Source organism: Ranitomeya imitator, chromosome 4 (assembly GCF_032444005.1).
Source record: "Ranitomeya imitator isolate aRanImi1 chromosome 4, aRanImi1.pri, whole genome shotgun sequence".
Taxonomy (NCBI): domain Eukaryota; kingdom Metazoa; phylum Chordata; class Amphibia; order Anura; family Dendrobatidae; genus Ranitomeya; species Ranitomeya imitator.
Genome location: NC_091285.1, coordinates 682125344 through 682130984, shown reverse-complemented (window position 1 = coordinate 682130984; position 5641 = coordinate 682125344). Strand labels below are relative to the sequence as shown.

The window sequence follows — 5641 nt, the reverse complement described above, 5'->3', positions numbered from 1 at the left end:
ACGCGCCCAGCCAACGTCCGCAGAAGACTTCCGATAAACACCGAGCCTGCTCTGGGGGGACAAAGACAGAAGGGCGTCCGCCTTCCGAGAGCCCTCACCTGGGTGAGGACCCAAGATGTGCCCTTCTGACAGTGATTACCTCCAGAGAACCAGGACCCCCCGTGGGAAGGGTCCTGCCAAGCTCGGGTCGCCCAGATTCGCCTCTCTCACTCGGGTCACGCGCCCAGCCAACGTCCGCAGAAGACTTCCGATAAACACCGAGCCTGCTCTGGGGGGACAAAGACAGAAGGGCGTCCGCCTTCCGAGAGCCCTCACCTGGGTGAGGACTCAAGATGTGCCCTTCTGACAGTGATTACCTCCAGAGAACCAGGACCCCCCATGGGAAGGGTCCTGCCAAGCTCGGGTCGCCCAGATTCGCCTCTCTCACTCGGGTCACGCGCCCAGCCAACGTCCGCAGAAGACTTCCGATAAACACCGAGCCTGCTCTGGGGGGACAAAGACAGAAGGGCGTCCGCCTTCCGAGAGCCCTCACCTGGGTGAGGACCCAAGATGTGCCCTTCTGACAGTGATTACCTCCAGAGAACCAGGACCCCCCGTGGGAAGGGTCCTGCCAAGCTCGGGTCGCCCAGATTCGCCTCTCTCACTCGGGTCACGCGCCCAGCCAACGTCCGCAGAAGACTTCCGATAAACACCGAGCCTGCTCTGGGGGGACAAAGACAGAAGGGCGTCCGCCTTCCGAGAGCCCTCACCTGGGTGAGGACTCAAGATGTGCCCTTCTGACAGTGATTACCTCCAGAGAACCAGGACCCCCGTGGGAAGGGTCCTGCCAAGCTCGGGTCGCCCAGATTCGCCTCTCTCACTCGGGTCACGCGCCCAGCCAACGTCCGCAGAAGACTTCCGATAAACACCGAGCCTGCTCTGGGGGGACAAAGACAGAAGGGCGTCCGCCTTCCGAGAGCCCTCACCTGGGTGAGGACTCAAGATGTGCCCTTCTGACAGTGATTACCTCCAGAGAACCAGGACCCCCGTCGGAAGGGTCCTGCCAAGCTCGGGTCGCCCAGATTCGCCTCTCTCACTCGGGTCACGCGCCCAGCCAACGTCCGCAGAAGACTTCCGATAAACACCGAGCCTGCTCTGGGGGGACAAAGACAGAAGGGCGTCCGCCTTCCGAGAGCCCTCACCTGGGTGAGGACTCAAGATGTGCCCTTCTGACAGTGATTACCTCCAGAGAACCAGGACCCCCCGTGGGAAGGGTCCTGCCAAGCTCGGGTCGCCCAGATTCGCCTCTCTCACTCGGGTCACGCGCCCAGCCAACGTCCGCAGAAGACTTCCGATAAACACCGAGCCTGCTCTGGGGGGACAAAGACAGAAGGGCGTCCACCTTCCGAGAGCCCTCACCTGGGTGAGGACCCAAGATGTGCCCTTCTGACAGTGATTACCTCCAGAGAACCAGGACCCCCCGTGGGAAGGGTCCTGCCAAGCTCGGGTCACCCAGATTCGCCTCTCTCACTCGGGTCACGCGCCCAGCCAACGTCCGCAGAAGACTTCCGATAAACACCGAGCCTGCTCTGGGGGGACAAAGACAGAAGGGCGTCCGCCTTCCGAGAGCCCTCACCTGGGTGAGGACTCAAGATGTGCCCTTCTGACAGTGATTACCTCCAGAGAACCAGGACCCCCGTGGGAAGGGTCCTGCCAAGCTCGGGTCGCCCAGATTCGCCTCTCTCACTCGGGTCACGCGCCCAGCCAACGTCCGCAGAAGACTTCCGATAAACACCGAGCCTGCTCTGGGGGGACAAAGACAGAAGGGCGTCCGCCTTCCGAGAGCCCTCACCTGGGTGAGGATCCAAGATGTGCCCTTCTGACAGTGATTACCTCCAGAGAACCAGGACCCCCCGTGGGAAGGGTCCTGCCAAGCTCGGGTCGCCCAGATTCGCCTCTCTCACTCGGGTCACGCGCCCAGCCAACGTCCGCAGAAGACTTCCGATAAACACCGAGCCTGCTCTGGGGGGACAAAGACAGAAGGGCGTCCGCCTTCCAAGAGCCCTCACCTGGGTGAGGACTCAAGATGTGCCCTTCTGACAGTGATTACCTCCAGAGAACCAGGACCCCCGTGGGAAGGGTCCTGCCAAGCTCGGGTCGCCCAGATTCGCCTCTCTCACTCGGGTCACGCGCCCAGCCAACGTCCGCAGAAGACTTCCGATAAACACCGAGCCTGCTCTGGGGGGACAAAGACAGAAGGGCGTCCGCCTTCCGAGAGCCCTCACCTGGGTGAGGACCCAAGATGTGCCCTTCTGACAGTGATTACCTCCAGAGAACCAGGACCCCCCGTGGGAAGGGTCCTGCCAAGCTCGGGTCGCCCAGATTCGCCTCTCTCACTCGGGTCACGCGCCCAGCCAACGTCCGCAGAAGACTTCCGATAAACACCGAGCCTGCTCTGGGGGGACAAAGACAGAAGGGCGTCCGCCTTCCGAGAGCCCTCACCTGGGTGAGGACTCAAGATGTGCCCTTCTGACAGTGATTACCTCCAGAGAACCAGGACCCCCGTGGGAAGGGTCCTGCCAAGCTCGGGTCGCCCAGATTCGCCTCTCTCACTCGGGTCACGCGCCCAGCCAACGTCCGCAGAAGACTTCCGATAAACACCGAGCCTGCTCTGGGGGGACAAAGACAGAAGGGCGTCCGCCTTCCGAGAGCCCTCACCTGGGTGAGGACTCAAGATGTGCCCTTCTGACAGTGATTACCTCCAGAGAACCAGGACCCCCGTGGGAAGGGTCCTGCCAAGCTCGGGTCACCCAGATTCGCCTCTCTCATTCGGGTCACGCGCCCAGCCAATGTCCACAGCGGATTTCCGACAAATTTTCACTGAAAATTCAACTTTGTGCCCATGAACCAGACACTTTACCCACACTTGGGTCTCTATCTTGGGGTACTTTACAACATATTGACGACCCATGAGGTTGAAGTAGGGAAAATGTGAGATTTTTTTTTTTTTACAAAATCGGGATTGTCTCAAAATTTTTCTAAAAATGTCTAAGGAAGTGTCCTTGACATAACACCTGAGATTTTTCCCTTTCTGAATGTATGACACAACAGGATTCGAACCCGAGACGCCAGCTCGGCAAGGCCGCAGCGCTAACAAGTGAGCCACCGTGCTTTGACTGGGATCGATGGATCCAGTTAGTACCCAATCCGTTACAGATATGACTGATCGACAGCCGTGTAGGTGCCACCCCCTGGGGCTGAGTCATCCCCCGTGATGCCGTATAGGCGATTATGGCAGGTGGATCCGGTCAGGTGCCACCCCTGGGGCTGAGTCATCCCCCGTGATGCCGTATAGGTGATTACAGCAGGTGGATCAGGTGAGGACCAGAATACGTGTGCACATACCGAAACCCTAACCCTAACCCTACCCCTAACCCTACCCCTAACCCTACCCCTACCCCTACCCCTAACCCTACCCCTAACCCTACCCCTAACCCTACCCCTACCCCTACCCCTACCCCTACCCCTAGTTCTAACTCCAACCTTAGTGAAAAAAAAAAAAATTCTTTATTTTATTATTGTCCCTATCTATGGGGGACAAATGGGGGGGGTCATTTACTGTTTTTTTATTTTGACCACTGTGATAGATTATATCACAGTGATCAAAATTCACATTGGAACGAATCTGCCGGCCGGCAGATTCGGCGGGCGCACTGCGCATGCGCCCGCCATTTTGGAACATGGCGGCGCCCGGGGAAGAAGACGGACGGACCCCGCCAGGATCGGTAAGTATAAGGGGGGGAGATCAGGGCACAGGGGGGGGAGATCAGGGCACGGGGGGGCGTCGGAGCACGGGGGGGGAGGGATCGGAGCATGGGGGAGAGTGATCGGTGTGCGGGCGGGTGGATCGGTGTGCAGGGGGGGTGGATCGGTGTGCAGGGGGGGTGGATCGGAGCACGGGGGGGGATCGGAGTGCGGGGGGGTTTGATTGGAGCACGGGGGTGTGTGATTGGAGCACGGGGGGAGCGGACAGGAGGACGGGGGAGCGGAGCACAGGACGGAGGGGAGCGGGCCACAGATCGGGGGGCTGGGGGGGCGATCGGTGGGGTGGGGTGGGGGCACATTAGTATTTCCAGCCATGGCCGATGATATTGCAGCATCGGCCATGGCTGGATTGTAATATTTCACCATTTTTTTAGGTGAAATATTACAAATCGCTCTGATTGGCAGTTTCACTTTCAACAGCCAATCAGAGCGATCGTAGCCACGAGGGGGTGAAGCCACCCCCCCTGGGCTAAACTACCACTCCCCCTGTCCCTGCAGATCGGGTGAAATGGGAGTTAACCCTTTCACCCGATCTGCAGGGACGCGATCTTTCTGTGACACAGCATATGCGTCACAGGTCGGATTGGCACCGACTTTCATGACGCATACGCTGTGTCACAGGTCGGGAAGGGGTTAAATTATATAGATTAATATCTTATCAACAATACTTTGATGAGAAATATCATTTGGGAATTGAGAACAAAACATAAAAAAATCCATGCCGGGAACAGCCAATACTTTGTTCATGCCATTGTCTTCTTTGAATTTCTTAGAGAAGAGGGCTTATTACTAGATATTTAATTTTGAACTGGAAATCAATGAATCCGAATGTGATGATTTTAATTCAGCCCTGTTTATGTCTTTTCTAAACTGTGATTAAAAGTAGCAAATTTCCAGATGGGGTCCATATATTATCTCATGCACTTTTCATGTGAAGTATTGGAGCAAACATGCTTTTCAACTGACCTTGTGCACAATGGTAGCGCTTCTGACTCCATTAAAGAAGGCTGCGTGTTGACATCACATCAGGGTCGAGAAACTCTTTCATCTTTTCATAACTTCATCGATGCTTGTGTTAAGATTGAAAACGGAAACTGAGTAATTCCATTGACAATAGAAAAATTCAACTTTGTTGCCACCTGTAGGCAAAGTGTTTAAAAATGTGTTTTATTTAAGTTATGTAGATTAATATCTTATCAACAATACTGTGATGAAAAATATCATTTGGGAATTGAGTTCAAAACATAACAAAAATAATCCTTGCCGGGAACAGCTAACACTTTGTTCATGCCATTGTCATCTTTGAATTTGTAAGAAAAGAGAGTTTATTATTAGATTTTAAATTTTAAACTGGAAATCCCTGAATCAGAATGTCATGATCTTAACTCATCCTTGTTTATATCTTTTCCAAAATGGGAGTAAAAGTTGCAAGTTTCCTGATGGCTTCCAGATATTATCTTGTGCACTTTTCATGAGAAGTATTGGGCGTACATGCTTTTCAACTGACCTCGTGGCGCAACGGTAGCGCGTCTGACTCCAGATCAGACGGTTGCGTGTTCAAATCACGTCGGGGTCAAGTAACTCTATCATCTTTTCATAACTTAATCGATGCTTGGGTAAAGATTGAAACGGAAACTGCGTAATCCTCCTGACAATAGAATAGCTCAACGTTGTTGTCATGTGTCAGTGCAGTGTTTGAAAAGTGTTTTATTTAAATGATATAGATTAATATCTTATCAACAATACTTTGATGAGAAATATCATTTGGGAATTGAGTTCAAAACATAAAAAAATCCATGCCGGGAACAGCCAATACTTTGTTCATGCCATTGTCTTC

At 54.1% G+C, this 5641-nt stretch overlaps 1 non-coding gene across 1 annotated transcript; it reads left to right on the top strand.

The window, feature by feature from the left end:
• Window positions 1-5308: 5308 nt before the first annotated feature.
• On the top strand, window positions 5309-5380 carry TRNAW-CCA (transfer RNA tryptophan (anticodon CCA)). The gene has a single exon. It is a non-coding gene; the product is annotated as a tRNA-Trp (tRNA).
• Window positions 5381-5641: the final 261 nt, after the last annotated feature.